The sequence below is a fragment of the Callospermophilus lateralis genome, chromosome 11 (assembly GCF_048772815.1).
Source record: "Callospermophilus lateralis isolate mCalLat2 chromosome 11, mCalLat2.hap1, whole genome shotgun sequence".
NCBI lineage: Eukaryota > Metazoa > Chordata > Mammalia > Rodentia > Sciuridae > Callospermophilus > Callospermophilus lateralis.
The window spans coordinates 109,057,599-109,076,203 of NC_135315.1; the positions used below are offsets into that span (position 1 = coordinate 109,057,599).

Consider the following 18,605-nt stretch of genomic DNA (forward strand, 5'->3'; position numbering starts at 1 on the left):
GCAATAAAAAGCCACAGAATCTTGGAGTGAATTTTTAGCTGGTAGGTAAGTGAGATATGGTGTTTTAAAATAAAAGACTAAATTAATGCCTTTGGCTTTGCAATATAGTGGTTGGCGAAAGCTGTGAAATGCTAAGGAAATTATCATGGGAGGCTTTTTTTATTTTTTATTTTTTGTACTGTTATAGTTAAAGCTTTGTCCCAGGGTTTCATAAACGGACTTCCAGACCACTCACGTATAATCGAATCAAGCCTTTATTGAAGCACACCAGTGGCGGCTGACCAGAACATAAAGCTGTTCCCCTGATCAGCCCTGAACAATTGCAAGAGCACTCCTTATAAGCCTGAAAACCGCAAAAGGGATGTTCAGGGGGCCTAGCCAATGCAAGCAAGCCAGGTAACAGAAGCGGGACAGTGCAGTCAAGCGGAGGGAAGCCTAACCAATCACAGTTAGCCCAGTCACCCCAGTTATAGAAACAGAGCCCCATTACCCTAGTTACAGAAACAATACCCCATTAGGTAGTTCCGTGTTCTTAAAGGTTTCTATAGCAAAAGGAAAAGAACATCTTGCTCCAGTCATGACTCTTCTACTTGGCATGGTTGTTTTACAGGATGAAGTCATAAAACAAAATGGAGTCACATTTGCACCTACTATCACAGTACCAGGGATTGAACCCAGATGTAATTAACCACTGAACCACACCCCATCCCCCTTAACTTTTTTTTTCTAACTTTGATACAGAGTCTCACTAAGTTGTTTAGGGCCTTGTAAAGTTATTGAGGCTGGCCTTGCACTTGTGATCCTCCTGCCTTAGCCTCCCAAAATTCTGGGATTGCAGGTGTGCACCACAGCACCCAGCAAGTGGCTACATTTTGATTCTGACAATTTTCACCAAAAATAGAGGTGCAGAAACAGAATGTTCAATATAGAAATATGAAGAAAGAAGGAATTCAGGAGAACCTCTGGAATAGCCTGGCCCACACTCCCCAAAATAAACAAGAGGAAGCATCTTTATTACAAACAATGGAGCCAGATCTGAAGTTTTCTCCACTCTGCTCTGAAGCATCTTATGGTAAAATTAAACCATGCCTAGTTCTGCTACAGCCAACATTTTTCAAATTATTCAGAAGGTCTTATGTAAAATAGTGTTCAGAAAGCATTTTAAATGAAGGGACCTGGGTTTTGGCATGCTAGAAACTATTGTCTCTTGAAAGCACAGTTCATCCCAGACCACCCTTGGGAAGGAATAAGGGAGACAAACAGACTGTTGTTCAACTCATAGCTTTAGGTTGCTCCAGCTAAGTTTCATTAGAAGAATTCAGTCTCTTCTCTGAGACAGGTGGCAATTTGCTAACAACCGTCAGAAATCATAGTTCAATCCAAAGTGATTTCTACTAAGAAATCTTTATTTGGGCATTTCTTTTGGTCTCATTTTTCCATTTGGCCAGGAAACAACATATTCTACAGTTCAAAAAGTCAAATAAAGCTAGGCAGAATCAGGTGATGCCTTTTATGAATGGATGAATTTGTAAAGTGACCTCTTAGGAACCCTGTGGTTATACTTCCTCACAATGCAGATATAAAAGGCCCAAATCTCACTTTCCAATCAGTTTCAGAGGTCTGGCAGTATTGATTCAAGAAACAGAAAATAATGTCTTGTCCATTTCAAAATAAATAGAACAAAAATGAAGCTCACTCATGGTTTAGTGCCTACGACATTTACAATAGCACAGTGCATACACAACCTTCAAGGCACCATCTATCAATGACATGGCCATCCAACAGAAGAGCCAAAACAACTGCAGGGAGCTATCTAAGGTCTCCTGCCATGATCCCAGTGCTGGGGGACAGCCAGCTCCTTAAATTACCTCCCCAAGTTACCTGGAATTTAAATTTCATTTCACTAGGAAACAGGAAATGTTTTTAATTGATTTAAATGAGCATTCCAAGTCCCAAACCAAATGATGTTTGGTAAATTTTTGTAGATAAGGGCAACATTGTCCTGTTTGAGTGTAGGACAAGAATATATACATGACGAAGAATGGGGAATGGAGGTGATGGGGCAGATAACTCTTTAGGATTTTAAATGGGAGCAAAGGTCTCAAAAAATGGTAATGGTGGGCTGGGGATGTGACTCAAGTAGTAGTGCGCTCGCCTGGCATGTGTGCGGCCTGGGTTCGATCCTCAGCACCACATACAAACAAAGAGGCTGTGTCTTCTGAAAACTAAAGAATAAATATTAAAAAGAAAATCCTCTCTCTCTCTCTCTCTCTCTCTCTCTCTCTCTCAAAAAAAAATTAAATGGTAATGGAAGTGAGTCTATGCTTTAGAAAGTCATTAAGATCCATTTGCTCATATCAGAAATCAGCAAAGATGTGATGTGTTAAGTTTGATAACCTATTGCTGAGATCAGTGAGAAACTGCACAGCTCTGAAGACCAGAGCCTGTATACCACAGGCAGGTATCAAGAATGTTGGACAATCTGAAGGGAAAGCTGGGTCTCGTCTCCAGGCATTCCAATAGATGTCACAAAGAATCACAAACCAAATATGTAGTGGCAGGGGAAAGAAGAAACAAAGGAAACACTATATACATACTTGGCTGAGCTAATAATGCACATTTTATTGCTTATTATTCTCTGAAAATCTCTACATTTTTATTATTTGATTGATGCTTGTGTATGAGGCATACTCACCTCCTGGTGAGTTTAATGTCATTAAACTGACTTTGGGCCCCAGGTAGAAAATTCAGCAGTTAGGTTAAAAAGTGTTCTATAGTATATTTCATAATTATTGAATGTATTTCTAAGAATTACCAAAGAGTTAATTAACTAATCAGAAACCCCTTATTTCTAACAAGCTGCTAATTTATTCCAATTCTTCTTCAAAGATCAATTTATTTTTCCATTTTTATACTTATTTATTCAATTTATTTAAGTCAGGCTTTCACTCCTTCTCTTTTGAATATTGCCTTTAACTGTTCAAAGTTGGCCTGAAGTTGAGCCTATACCTTATTGCCAGATAAAGAGTCCTGAAATTTTCATCTTATTTCTCCTGCTCAAACACTCTTTTCTGTGTGCACTCCAATTTTAACAGAATAATACTCAAATTCTTTGGTGTCTAATTTTTAAAATAGGCCAACATGCCAACATATCATGCAGTATAGTAAGAGTCTACATTAAAGGAAAATGTAAAGCCAAGGTGCCTTCCACCCTGCTTGTAGCACATGAACTTGCTGAATTCAGATGGACTTTGCTCATTATCACATTTTGGGTGCTCAGTAGCTAATCCTTTCTAGACTTCACATCTCCTTTAGCTTATATCTCACCCTTTGGGTTTCATTGCAGATTCTGCTTTTGGGTTTCATTGCAGATTCTGCTTTTTTCAATTTGTCCTTAATATTCCCTAGTGGAATTCGACAAAGATTAATATGGGACTGTAGGAAAATTTTGTACAAGTCAGCAATGGTGTTCTTCCTTTACAACTTCTACAGTTTTCTCTTTCTTTATTTTTCTTTTTTTAATGGTGTTTAGATGTAGTTGGACACAATACCTTTATTTTATTTATTTATTTTATGTTGTGCTGAGGATCAAACCCAGGGCTTAATCATGCTAGATGAATGCTCTACCCCTGAGCCACAACCCCAGCCCTCTACAATTTTCTTTTGATATCTTAAACCCAGATGTTTGAATGAAGCCTCTATTAGGCTTCCTTTTATTTGCAATTTGTGTAGACTTAACTTGCTCATGTCCTGCGTGGGCGAGGAGGGTGGGTACCCCTAGGAGTGATGGGCTGACTGTGCAATAAAAATTATAAAACTAATATATCAAGAAATTAAAGACAAACAGGCAAGAATATATGTAAAGCAGGGACATGGCCACTTGAGCCTACTAGAAGGGTCTAGCTTCTAACAAAGAAGAAGCCTGTGCCTGCTTTATTTATAGTGGTACAGATCAAAGGGTATCAGTATGTATAAGGTTTCCATGTGGGGGGAGTCTTTTCTTGGTACTTGCTTCTTTAGGTGGCAGGGATGCCACAATAAACAGGTTATTTGGCTTTTGGCAGGCAACACCCATCCCCAGGAGGCTCTTTGATCCTAAGGCTGTGAGTTAGGACAGCATGATCCAGGCATTCTTGTTGTGGGGGTGGGGGTGGGGGTGGGGGTATTCCACACAGGAGTTTCTGAAAGAGTGTCCTCTCTGCCTTAATAAATAGAATAAATATATATTTATATATAATTATATATTATATACATGGCCTCCAACAGACTTGGTCAAAGATGATTCTTTATCTCAATACTCTGAGTCTAGGAAATTTAGAATGTTACAATACTTGTGTTATGAGTTGGAATTTTTAAAGGAGTCATTTGACTGATGAGAAACCACTTGGAAATAAATTCAGTACTAATATATAGCTACTGTAAATGAAGTGAAATCCACAATTATAAATATATAATAAAATACATACCTTCATTAATGCAATTAGGCATGTGCTGTTTAACAATGGAGATATGTTCTGAGATATAGAAGTATATCCCCTAATGGGAAAATATAACAAACTTGAAAGTGTACAGGTCATTTCATTTTCCTTTTGCTTAAAATATTAGTTGAAAAACACTGGTACCTGAATAGAGCATCAGGTTACGTAACTAATTTGGGTGCAAAATCTACCATTGAGAATAAAAATTTTGAGCTTACCTCATATCATTAAAAGCAAAGAGAAAAATCACTCCACACAAAGAAAATCTGACCTATGTTCCCAGCCTGTTAGTATATTATTAATGTCATGATGCCATTGTCCTCTGGAAGGTAATATTTGGTTGCTGTTTGCATTGTTATTATTGAGTCTTTATATAGCACATTCATCTTTTATTGGTTTTAAAAGGTCACTTGTGATCTAAGCATTTTCCAGGTTACCCTTCTTTTCTTTTCTTGAACTTGGTGATGGTGTTTGTTTGGTTGGTTGTAGTCTGAAAGATTCCATGCTCTGAAAGATACTCTGGACACTGAGGATATATCCAGGATACCTGTCTTTAGAGCCTGCCTCTGTATCTGTGGGAAACATTAAAGATCCATGTGTCCTCATCTGGTTAGAACAAGGCTCCCATCCTCAGCATTCATCATCAGTCTCTGCAGATTTTTGTCCAAAGTAGATAGGTGAAAGAGGTAAATTGTGTCTGCCTCAAACTTCTCTCTCTATTGGAGAGAATAAACTTGCTCTTCTTCAGTAGGTAAAATAGACTGTCTCTAAAATTCATACACTGTTTTGCAATTATTTTTAAGGACTTGCACCTAAATGACTTAGATTGTCAATGTGTTCATAGCCACAATTCTATTGATCTGTGCCACTCTTTGACCTGCTGCCTCAATTTTATCTGGTCATGCAGTTCAAGGGAGCTAGATTTTGAAAATTTTTATAAATTCTTGCCAAACGTGATAGGGATCTGATTTCAGTATTGTGGCTTCTCATGGTTATATAGAATTTGAGTTTCCTGTGTACAGGAAAAACTACAAGACAACTTATCTTTTCTTTCTACATTCTTCCAACTCTCCATTTACCACTTCTGGTCAACTTTGAATTTACCTCAGATCCATGCTAAGAATGGAATTAACCCTGAATCCTAACACAAGTAAACCCATGGCTATCACTTGGATAAATTTTCACCAAAACCTATGTCTGAAAGAATTGTGGTTATCAGCCTTTAGTGTTTCAGGGAGATGGTGGACCCTTTAGGAGGTGGGGCCAATTGGAGGGAAGTTAGGTCATTGGAGCAATGCCCTTGGAGGGTATATTGATATCCCAGACTTTTCTTGTCTCTCTTGGCTCTCTGGCAAACGTGCAGGAGTGCTGCATATTCCCACCATGATGGACTGCCTCACCTCAGGCCCAAAAGCCATGGGGCCATGCAACCATCTGAAACTGTGAGCCAAATGAAACTTTCCTTATTAATGAAGATTATCTCAGTTATTTGGTTACAGCATTGGACAAACACCTATTAACATCAACTGATCCAGCTAATGCCCAAGATGATTCCACCTGGCAGTCCCTACATAAGATAGCACTCCTTTGTGTGCAAATCTGTTTGTATGAAAACAGAAAAACTCTAAATGTGTCACCATGACTCTTACCTGGCTATGCCTACTTCCCTCCTAAGAGGCCTCATATTTTAAGGCAGAAAGTCAGCCACTGGGCAGAGATTATTGTCTGGCTTATAGAGCTGAGTACTCCTGTCTGCATCAATAGGGAAACATTTTAACATTCAAGCTCTAGAAAGAGTTTGAAAATCAACTACCATCAAGACCTTTATCCCTGGCTTTAATCACCTTTTTCATTAGCCTGAGCCTGTGCAGTTCCTTTTCCATTTCTATTATTCTCAACCAAGGACTTGTGTTTCCAAATCTTTGTTCTTTTGAGCACCTAGCTATTTCTTCCCATTTTATTCCACTGAACTCCACCTCATACACAATCTGTCCACTCCAGGCTCACAAGTCCTTGCCTGAAGTATGGCCACCTCTTTTTGATTAAGTCAGAGCTGCATCCTGTCTGCATTTCATCACTTCTAAGCAATTCCTTGTTCCTCCTTCTATAGGGGATTGTATGCTGCTTATTAAATCAGATTCTTGCATATACCCTGTTACTGAGATTTACTTCCCATTTGATCCCCAACTGGGGTAATTTTCAGATTTTTGAAAATATTCACACATGACTTAAAGCTTTGACAGCACCACTAAACCTCACCTTCTTCCACCCATGTCAAGATACAATCACAGTTACTTGCTTTTCTCCATTTCTTTCATCCATTTACTCCCATGGCCACACCCTAAAACCTGCCATCCCCCAAACTATACCTTTTCTGATGCTTTATATTTCAGTACCTCATTCCTTAACCACTTTCTTTGGTGATGTTTGTCACTCATTGTCTTCTCTTCAGTTTTTGGGCATCTCCCTTTTTGCACACTCTATCAGCAATTCTCTGACCTTTCATCTTTTTTCTATTGAGCCTAGACCTCTTCATCAATTCTACTTTTCCTGTAAATCCATTAGGCTTATCTCATTATATATTTCATTATATACTCCAGTTGGCAAATCTTGCTACAGAAACCCACAACTTAAAAAATATAGCATCCTACCTCTGGACTCTCATCAGATACTGAACATATAATTGGATGCTATTTTACCATCCAAGTGACATATATTATGTTAAAAACTGAACTTACTCTATCAAAATTTGGTTAAGCTTGAGTGAAGAAACAAATTGCGGTTTGTAAGATGTTTAAAATCATTATCTTTTTGCATTTAAAAATGAAGAAATGTCATGCTATATTTGGCATGGTATCTTCTAGACCAGGAATGGAAAATATACTTCTTTTTCATGCCAATTTCAATTGCTTAGAGTACCAGTAACTCATTTGTATTGACTACGGAACACATAATGCACAATTTGGTTAACAGGATTTGGACATTAGAGGATTAGAGAAGGTAGACTGTTTTCCAAGTAGTGCTTAGCTGATATGTATTCAATCATCAGGTTTCAGCTTAAACAGTATTTCCTCAAAGACAATTTATCTTGAAACTTGATCTAGATCTTACCATGTGGTCCTTATCATAGCTCTTAACTAATATCCCTGCCCTAATAGACTAACAGGTTTCTTAAGAGAACTTTTCTATCATGCTTACCATGGTATCCTATGCTTAAGTGTCTAGCAAATGCTTAATAAATATTTACTGAATAAGTTGCATGATTCTAACCTGCAAACCTGCTTTGTACATACATTTTCTAGCCAAAAGAAGCCATTTGTTGTCTCCCTAAGGACACCATATATCCCAATTTTTATTCCTGCCATTTGCTCAACACTTATAAATGAACCTTTATTAAAGACACTTCAGTGCCGTTTGTTAGACACTTCAATATTTTACATGTTTTCAATGTACATTGTACCAAAATTTCTATAAATAAATAAATTTGTACATAAAACTAATACTTCCTCTTTCACATTGCCTCTCAGAAGCAGCAAATTCACATATTTTGTGGAAGTAACATTTATCAGTTAACTCTTGAGGACAAAACAATGGATCAATGATGACCTCTGGAACAATGATGACCTCTGACAGGAACATCTGACATAGGTAGCCATTTGGCTAATATCTCCCTTCAGCTTTTTGGCTAAAGAAATGTACTTTGAGATTTTTTTAAGGACCTTATTTGTTTCAATGTAATTTTCAGTGAATTACACATTGGCACTCACAAGACAGTTAGCTACAGGTCTCAAAAGTGCAAACACACCCAGGTCTAGGGCTCAATCTTATGTAGTCCACACCCAGTCCCGTCTATGTGAAGGGAGGGCATGGATGGGCCTGCTCAGGCTCCTCAGTAGACATGAGCTAGCCCTGGAAGGTGAGAACTTGATCTTTTTTACCCCCAATGTAATATTATATTAGCAGAATTAAAACATCACTATTGAAAAATCCACAGGTACCAACACCAGCAGTCTTTGCCTTAATAAAAAGCCTCAGCTAACAATCCGGCGACATGGACAAGATGACATTTGCTTTTAAGAAAAAGTGAGCTTCAGAGAAGGGAGAAAGGCCTACCGTCCTAACTCATGGCTTATGGTGGATTAGCAACCTTCACTCCACCCCTCAAAGAAGCAAGCCTCCAGGGAAAAGCCCCTCACAGCAAAGACACATTGCAGGAGCCACCAACACAGGCTAAACATAACTGCAAAGAGCACACAACACCAAGGACTCCCCGTCCTTCCAAACCCACCAGGAACCCCAGGAAACAAATGTGGTTTTTGTCTCTAAATTCCCACCATGCACTAAGGCACCAGAACTATTCCTAACCCCCCTCCAAGGAAACAGCAACCTGCAGGAAAGGCCAAGGAGGCCTCTGGGAGCTCTGTGCTGCCTGAAGGGCACACAGGGCAGGGCTGAACATCTGTGGGGTCCACGTCGCACAGCCTCACTATAGAGTACAGGCAAAGCCCCCTGGGGAAAGAGAAGGCCGTCAGAGCCAAGTTCCAGCATGACCAGCTGTAGCAGCTAGTGTAGCTGCCAGGGAGGCCAGGAGGATAGTAAGGGATCACCTTTTCCATCTAGGGACACCGCCGGCTTCCTCAAGGATGTCGGCATTCTATTGTTTGCTGGGGTACAGGGACCTGTCCCCGGCCCCACTGCAAGGATGATGTGGAGAGTCTCCTTGGTCGCCCTGGCTGGGATCCTGGCCACACAGTGCACTTGGCTGTGTGCTGTCCCTGCATGTGGGCTGAGGGTGGGGGGCCTGCTCCTTGGAGTAACTGTCCACATCAGCATTGCAGTCACTGCACACAAGAGGGCCACTGGGTTCTGAAGGAGAGATGGGCCAGGTCAGAGCCACCCCCACAGAACAGGCCACCCACCTGCACCCAAGTGGGGTCCTGCCCCCGGCCTGCAAACGCCCCCTCCCCAAAGACCTTCACAGAAAAGGCTGGACACATGCCACACCGTTAGTGGAGATGGGCTCCTTCTTGCTCACATGCCCCAGATTAAGCTAATCTTGTACTTAGAGAATGTAGTCACACTACTGTGATCAGAGGCAAAAAAAAAAAAAAAATAGAAAAAAGAAAAACCCCAACAATTTAATTAGGTACCATGCAGGGTTAAGAGTCTTCTGAACAATTAGAAATTTAACCTCAAAACAGCCCTGGTGAACAGATACTAAAACCCCCTATGTTGCTTATTATTCTGGAAAATTATTGCTCGGGTTTACTGTACCATAAATAGTAACTAAGAGACACACTCCTCTAGAATTAAAAGGGCACCAGGCCAGAGCTTCCTGTTTATATACTAAATACCCAATTTAGAGAGTGCTAGACAGAAATGTAGGCGTCTCCCCTCTTCATTTAGTGAGTGGGTCAACCCAGATCTTGATTTCAAAAAGGCACTGCTTTTCCTGGTGGAAGCATCACCTATCCATCTTAGGTGGACCAGGTGTCCCAGTGGCTTTTTCTGACACTTTCCAGGGCTCTTTACTGTATCTAACACAGAGCTTGGGCTGCCTCTGCATGATGTTGTGGACATAACCTCTGGGAAGAAGCCCGCATCTCTCAGACACACACCTGCAACACACTCCCCAGGTTAAAAACTGCAGAGGAGGTCTCAGTGAGTTTGATGAGCAGGACTGGTGGGGCTGCTGCTGTAGTCTCTCTATCAGTGTGAGTTACTACTGTGCCACCACAAAGCTGGCAATGGGCCTGTTTTCTAGTACCACTTTCCCAGCAAGCAGTCTTTGAGCATCTGCAGCCATGTTAGAGGAGCAGCTCTCTCAGGCCCGGCCTTCAGCTCAGCAAGCACTCACAATCTCCCACCAACTGAAATAGCGCCCCCTGCAGAGAGCTTTCCCTGTGAGTCTGGAATACAGAGCAGGTCTGGGCACTGCCGCTGCACTCGCATCCCTTGGTACCTTCATGGTGCCAGAGCCCCCACACAGATCCCAAAATTCAGGGATGCTCAAGTTCCCTTGTATATAATAACACACCATTTGCACATAACCTGAATACACTGTCCCATGTAAGTCACCCTAGATTAAGCATTGTGACTAGTAAAATGTAACTTTGTGTGCACAGCTATTGGACTGTGTTTTGGGGGAATAATGACAAGGAAAAGAAGGCTGCATGTGCATGCACCTTCTCCGCCCTGGATATTTCTAGTGTGTAGAGAATCGAACCCACAGATACCAAGGGCCAACTGTGGAAGCAGGGCTTGGTTTCAGGGCCTGGGGGTACCCTTCAGCTGTTTCTGACAGTGGTCCTACCTTATCCCAACTGGGAGGCTTACTGCTAAGCCCAGATGGTGACCTTCCGGAGAGACAGGATGTTGAAACCTCTGAAGAGCTTGCACAGACCAGGACTGAGCTGAACAACAGAGGCCTGGGCCAGCAGCTGCCTTGTTCACCTGATGCTCCCTCCCACCTAATGCCAGACACCTGAATAGGGAGCTAGAGGCCATCTCCACCTACGGAGGACAGTCACCTAGATAGAGCTCCATCTCACTGTATCAGAGGCCTTACTGTTGCTCTCGATGTGCTTGTTGGCCCAATGGCCACCCTCAGTCCTGATTGAGGTTTCTCACCAGTCAGAAAGGGTCCCCTGAGAAGAGAGGTAGCTTGGAACATCTGGTGGCACAATAGTTTCATCTGCAAGGAGATAAGACAATGAAATATTCAGGATTGCGGTGACAACAGATGCAGATGTGCATTCACTGTCAGGCCCCGAACAGGATCCCCTGGCAACAGCCATCGAGGCTACGCAGAGACCAGGAGTTGGTGCAGGTAGGAGGCCCTCCCAGACCTGAGCTGAACCTGAGCCCAGGTCAAAAGCATGTGAGACCACAAAAGACGGGGAAGAATGACAGGAAGGGAGACAAAACTAATAAATCCACAGCACTGTGATGCTTCAGGGACAATTCACCTCCGTTTATGAGGAGGACATCAGCAGGAAGTTCTTTTTTTTTTTTTTACTTGTCAATAGACCTTTAGTTTATCTATTTATATGCTGTGCTGAGGATCAAACCCAGTGCCTCACTCATGCCAGGCAAGTGCACTACCACTGAGCCCCAGCCCTAGCCCCAAGGCAGTTCCATTTCTGGCTCTGCCCTGAGTATGAACCCAGTGTCCGCAGGACCAAGGCTTCAGTTCTCCAGAACCACATTCCCAGAGGTCCTGGAGTTCCCAGAGCATGAGAGCTCTTGAAGAGTGTGGACCTGTCTTCTCCTGCCCCGGAAATGAACGGCCACCGTGCTCACCTGTGTTGGTGACACTGTACTCCTCGCTCTTCTTCCTGGTTTGGTAGATGATGCACACCCACACCAGCGACATAAGAACAATGCTGCACACCACGGTAATGGTGAAGATGCCATGGTGGTCCTTCCTGCAACCAGGCATGGACAAGATGCTCAGCTGGCTGTGAGCGTGCTCCGTGCCCAGCATGTTGAACATCTCGCAGGTGTACTGGCCCGCGTCCTCCACCACCACGTTCTGGACCACCAGCAGCTGGTTGCCGGAGGTGAAGTGGTGCCTGTCGGTGAGGCTCAGGAGGCAGTTCCCCTTGAGCCAGGTGATGCAGGGGGAGGGGCTTCCAGTCACTGCACTGGAGGGCCACCGTCTCCCCCACAGACACCATGATGTCTTCCAAGGACGGGGTCTCTGCAAGAGATCAAGAGACAGCACACTCACTCTGGGGCCTCAGTGCTGTGGTCTGCTTGGTTCTCTAATAATCCCATCTGAGGGCTTCCATCAGCGTGGCAAGCTTTTCAGAAGATGGCTGATCTCTGGTCATAAAGGTTCCTGTTCCCAAACTGTGCTGTGTCCCTGGTTTTGACTAAGACCACACCCCTCCTGCATGCTCGTTGGTCACCAGTTGCTCAAGGTTCTGGCACTGCACTGGCCTTTAGTCTTTTTAAAGAGATAGGAGCCAGGGTGGTGGGGCATGCCTGTAATCCCAGCAGCTCAGGAGGCTGAGGCAGGAGGATTGCAAGTTCAAAACCAGCCTCACCAATTTAGCAAGGCCCTAAGCAACTCAGTGAGACCCTGTCTCTAAATACAAAATAGGGCTGGGGATGAGGCTCAGTGGTTGAGTGCCCTAGGTTCAATCCACAGGACCCCAAACAATTTTTTTTAAAAAGAGGAAAAAAATCCTAAATGCAGCCCCAAATTTCAAACAGTAGCAACACCTTCCCGTAACCCCAGGGTTCACAGAGCAACTCCGCAGGCCTTCCCCTCAGTGCCATTTCAGACTCCTACACATGCGCGCACACACACACCCCCCAGAGTATACCAAGGGTCGAACCTAAGACAGTCAGGGTGGCATTCGCTGACACAGAGCCTGCTGAGTTCTAGGCGGTGCAGCTGTAAATGCCCATGTTATCTATTTTCACATTAGTGATGAAAAACACGTCGTCGTCTGGCATGACATGCATGTGACACTCCCGAGCCGCAGGGAAATATGTGCCTCCGTCATTCTTCCAGGCAATCTGGGGGTTGGGGTGGCTGGTGGGCGCACACTCAAGGGGAGCCATGGTGCCAGTCTGGATGGCAATGTCTCGGGGCATTTTGGTAAATGCCCCGAGACATTTCCAGTGCTGCCGCACTGGAAAACACACACAAAGGGGGAGGTCAGGGGACAGCTGGCTGCAAATGCAGGGAACACCTCTGGGGCAGAGACCCCCAGTGTGCGAGGGCCACTGCTCAATACCTCTCCGCCCTGTGCCACCACCAGCCCAGGACTGCTACAGCCACCTCAATCAAGAGCAGTAGGCTTCCCAGGGAAAGTGCCAGCCTCTCCCCACCACGGCCTGGCACTTCCTCCACCTGTCCACTTCATCTGGGGATGGATTCCCAGGCTATGGCTGACATTCTGCCTACTGCACCTCATAGGAAATGGGTCACACAGGTGGGACCCTGGAAGTCGGGGCCTGAGGCTTACCTGCCTTCACAAGCCACAAGGACAGAGCCTGGGAAACAGAAATACCTGCTCACTAAGCTGCAATAACAGAGGGAAGGTCCATGCATCCCCAGGGCAGCCTGAGGGCCATGCTGCTGAGCACACATAGGCAGAAGCACTGGGCTCACTGGCTCAGGTTCAGCAAGCAGTGGGACTCCAGAGTCAGTGTCCAGCTGCATGGCAGGCATCGCCACGCTTCCTGTCCAAGCTGCTCTGGTCCGCCAGGTACCATGGCCCTCCCCTGTCATCCCAGTGGCTCCTGAGGCAGGAGGATCATGTTCAAAGCCAGCCTCAGCAACTTAGTGAGGCCCTAAGCAACTTAGTGAGGCCCTAAGCAACTCAGTGAGACCCTGTCTCTAAATAAAATATAGGAAAGTGCTGGGATGTGGGTAAGCACCCCGGGACCTTATTTACCTGGTGTAAATAACTAATGCCCTGGCAGAGAGTCACTTAGTTGCCTGAGTCTTGAGGTGGCAGTGTGGCCTCTCTAAGAATACACCAAGACAACCTGAGTGTGGTCAAGTTTGTTCTGTGGTCTGCGGGGCTGACTGAGCGCAGCCTGCTGGCACTTCTGATGAACTTCGAGCCAACTCTGTCACTGGCACTTTAATGATGAGAAAAATTTCCCCGGGTTCTCAAGGAGATGCCCACTCACACTCCTCCCGTCCCCCTCCAAAAATAGCAGCCCTGAAGAGAGCAGCTCTGACAAGCTGGTTTCTGAGTACAGGACCTCATCCCACCCTCCCCCACATCTGTCTTGCTCTCTGCTGTCTTGAGAGGTGGGGACCTGCCCCTGCCCAGGCTGGCCTGTGCTTCCACAGCTGTGCCACCCACTCAAGGGCACAGCTTCCCCAGGGTCTGGGATACGGGACCTAGAAACTGAATTGTGTGGTTCCAGAGAAGTTTAAGGCTCAGCTCTGCCACTCACCCTGCCTCCCAACAGTCACCCAAAGCCCAGGGAGAGGGTGCTTTAACCTGCAGAACCTGCCCTGGGCAAACCCAGGGTACAGTGCAGTCTGATCGCAGGTCTGCCTTCGTCCTCTCCTAGGTGGGCAGCTAGCAGGGCAGGGTGCCTGGGAGAGACCAACGGGGGCACCTACCATTCACCGTGAGCTGGGCCTTGTTAGAGTAGGTGGAGCCAAAGTGGTTGGTGATGACACACTGGTAGCAGCCCTCCTGGCCAAAGGTGACCCTGTGGAGGTGCAGGATGGTGGTGTACTCCATCACTTCCCCATCCTGGCTGCGCACATGGAAGAAGTTCTCCATGTCGGCATTGGCCAGAACCTCATTGTCCTTCTTCCAGGCAAAGGTCATGGGGGAGCTGCTGCTGCTGGCTGCTGAGCACGTGAACCAGATGTCCTTGCCTACCACAGCTGTTGTCGTCTCCGGCTGGGTGATGATCTGTGGCTTTGGGAAGTAGACTGGGGAGAGAATGGCCACCATGAGGAGACAGGGACCAGCTGCTGTCACACTCGCACAAAACCAGGCCAGGGACACCAGGCCCCACCCAGGTGAGGCCATGAGCACGCCCCTGGACTAGAAATGGGCCACCAGCACTTGGTCACCCAGCCCTCTGGAAGCTTCCTAGAGGCCCACACCCACTGCACCTGTTGACACGGCTACACAAGAGGTGCCACTTGTTGTGGCTGCACAAAGGACTTTGGCACAATGGCTTCCAGAACGTTGGGACTCCCAGAAATCTGAACTCCCTTAAAATGATGAAAGTACTGCAAAAATTGGTCAAAATCATGGGTTCCAATTTCTGGAAAATCAAACACAATGATCCACAGGGTGTGGACTCAAGAAAATGGAGGCCTCTTGGAAAGAGATAGGAGCTCTCTGGTGTTATGAGTTACCCAAGTCCTACCTGCCTCCACCCCACTCTGTGACAGCCTTGAGACTCAGCAGCTAGCAACCATTGAGGGGGCAGGTGTAGCTCCCCCAAAAGCCCCATCTGAGCAGTGGCACTGTGTGATCTGTCAGGCCAAGACCTAGAAAGCCCCACTCATGAAGAAGGCTCACCACAGGAAGCCCTGTCCCCAGGCATCTGATGAAAATAGTGGCCACTGTGTAACCATGCCACTGTCCAAGGTGACTGTGCCCGTCGGGGTGAACAGGACAGTTCACTGAAACTGAAGGAAAGTCAGGTGGAGGAGAAAGCACCAGTAGGCCCTGTGAGGTCCACCAGAGTCCTGGGAATCAGGAAGTGCACGCCCACATGCAGGGTGGACACACACCCTGGAAAGACTTCGGGGGAGCCCTCATTTCTTGCCTGGGCTGAGATGGCAGACACACACAAGCAGGAAGTGAGAGCACACGCCAGCACATACATACCCGGCCTGGGTGAAGGACCCAGGATTTGCTGATGGGCGTGACTTAAGGACTTCTGTGTCCAACTATTGGCTACACACTAGCAAGCCAAGCAGGAACTCAAGGGGTTGTGCAGAGCAGGCTCCACAACACTCATCTAGGAGAGGCCCTAAAGGAACGGTGATGGGCTAGCAAGCCCTGGGGGAGGACAGGAAGATCTGACTCTGGACTTGCCATGTCATTTTACTTTTTTTTTTTTTTTTTGAACTGGGGATCGAACCCAGGGTCACTTAAACATGGAGCCCCATCCCCAGCCCTATTTTGTACTTTATTTAGAGACAAGGTCTCACTGAGTTGCTGAGGACCTCCTCTAAGTTGCTGAGGCTGACTCTGAACTCAAGATCCTACTGCATGGGCCTCCTGAGCAGCTGGGATGGGGCCTGTGTTACCGCACCCAGCATATTATTTTATCTTAAATGTCCAATTTTCAACAACAAATTATGAAACAGGTAAAAAAAACCATCAATACAAATTGTCCCTGAGGAAATTGAGATCTTGGATTCATTAAACAACCTCAGAGGGGCTAGGGATGTGGCTCCAGTGGTAGTGCGCTCACCGCGCATGCGTGCAGCCCGGGTTCGATCCTCAGCACCACATACAAACAAAGATGTTGTGTCCGCTGAAAACTAAAAAATAAATATTAAAAATTCTCTCTCTCTCTCTCTCTCTCTCTCTCTCTCTCTCTCTCTCTCTCAAAAAATGTTTTAAACAACATCAGCTATTATAAAACTACTTGAAAAACTAAAACTAGTCTAAGAGAATTAAAGCATGAGAACAGAAACTATAAAAATGAACCACATACAAACCATGGCATTTACAAGTATAGTAACTGAAATTAAAAATCCACCCTAGGGTGGATATAGCTCATTGGTAGAGTGCTTGGCTTGCATGCACAAGGCCCTGGGTTCAATCCTCAGAACCAAATAAAAACAAAACAAAATCCACCCTAGGACTAGGGCTGTTGCTCCCTAGTAGAGCCCTTGTCTAGGATGGGTGAGACCCTGGATTCAATCTCCAGGACTACATAAAAAAAAAAACCTAAGTAAAATAAAGGTATTGTGTCCATCTACAACTAAAAATATTTTTTAAAAATCCATCCTAGAGGGCTCAGTAGCAGAACTAAACTTGCAGGTGAGTCAGTGAACTTGAGACAGGTCAGCGGAGATATCCAGTCTGAGAATCAAAGAGAATGAAGAAAATACACAGAACTTCAGAGATCTGTGCAAGAGCATCCAGCATCTCAACACACAGATCATGCAAGTCCAAGCACAGGACACAAGGAGGAGGGAGAGTATGTTTGAAGCCCTGATGCACCCAAACTTATAAACTGGATGAAAAACATGAACCCACATATCTGAAAAGTTTAATCAACTCTAAGCAAAATTCATTCAAAAGGCTAGGTTCATCATATTCAAGTGTTAAATGCCAAAGACAAAGCATTTTCAAAACAGCACAAGAAAAACAACTTATCAAGTACAGGGGATCCTTGAAAATATTTGTAGCTGATTTCTTATCCAAAACCAGGAAGGTCAAGAGGGAGAAATATTCAAAGTATTTAAAAAGTCTGGAAATCTCAGGTGCAGCAAAATTATCTTTCAAAAATAAAGATGAAATTAAAACATTCCCAGATTTTAAAAAATATCCAAACTGAGAGAATTTACTGCTACCAGACCCTACCCACAAGAATTACCTGTGGTGGTGCATGCCTGTAATCCCAGCGGCTCAGGAGGCTGAGGCAGGAGGATAATGAGTTGAAAGCCAGCCTCAGCAAAAGTGAGGCCCTGAGCAACTCAGTAAGACCCTGTCTCTAAATAAATAAAATACGAATTAGGGCTGGGGATGTGGCTCAGTGGTTGAGTTCCCCTGAGTTCAATCCCTGGTACCCCCTCCTCCAACAAAACAAAACAGTAAATGAATTAAACACTCTGATCAAAAGGCAAGGAGAACCATAATGGATAAAAAACTATGATCCAGTATACACTACCTACAAGAGGCAGTTTAGATCCCAAGACAATTAAACAGTCACCCAATATGAGACAAAATATTTTATCATGCAAATGGGTCAATCCATCAGGAAGACATAAAAATTATAAATATGTGCACCTAACAGAGCTTTACAAAATGTAGAGCACCACCTGTCAGAACTGAAGAGAAGAACAGACAATGTAACAATAATATTCTTATTTCCAATGAAAAGCTAGGCAGAAAAACTAGGCAGATGAACAAGGATAAAGAAGACTTGAACAACAGTATAAACCAACTAGTTCTAATATACACCCATGGAACTCTCCACCAAACAATAGCAGAATATTCTTTTGAAATGTACATGGAACAATCTCTAAGATAAGACTATATTTTAGGTCAAAACATAGGTCCAATAAGTTTAAAAAGATGGAAATCACACAAAGTATCTTTTTTGATGACAATGGAACAACGTTTAAATCCACAGTGAAGAGAGTATTTGGAAAGCAACTTGTGGAAATTAAGCAGTGCACTTCCGCATAGCAGAGAAGTCACAGGGACGCTGGAAGATGCTCTGAGTTGAATGAAAACGATGTGTTTAGTTTTCAAGTCTCGGAAGCTACGCCTAAAATGGTGCTCATGGACTTATTGCTGGAAAAGCCTGTATTAAAGAAGTTTAGGACTAATAATCCAGTTTTTTAACCCAGAAAAAGAAGAATAAACTACACCACCACAAGCAGGAAAAAGAAATTAATCATGATTTGAGTAGAAATGAAAGGAGGAGGACAGGAAAATG

General features: G+C 44.4%; 1 pseudogene; it reads right to left on the bottom strand.

Moving 5' to 3' along the window:
* Positions 1–9,041: 9,041 nt before the first annotated feature.
* Positions 9,042–18,605, bottom strand: part of LOC143410756 (leucine-rich repeats and immunoglobulin-like domains protein 1) — a 30,027-nt pseudogene continuing 20,463 nt past the window's right edge.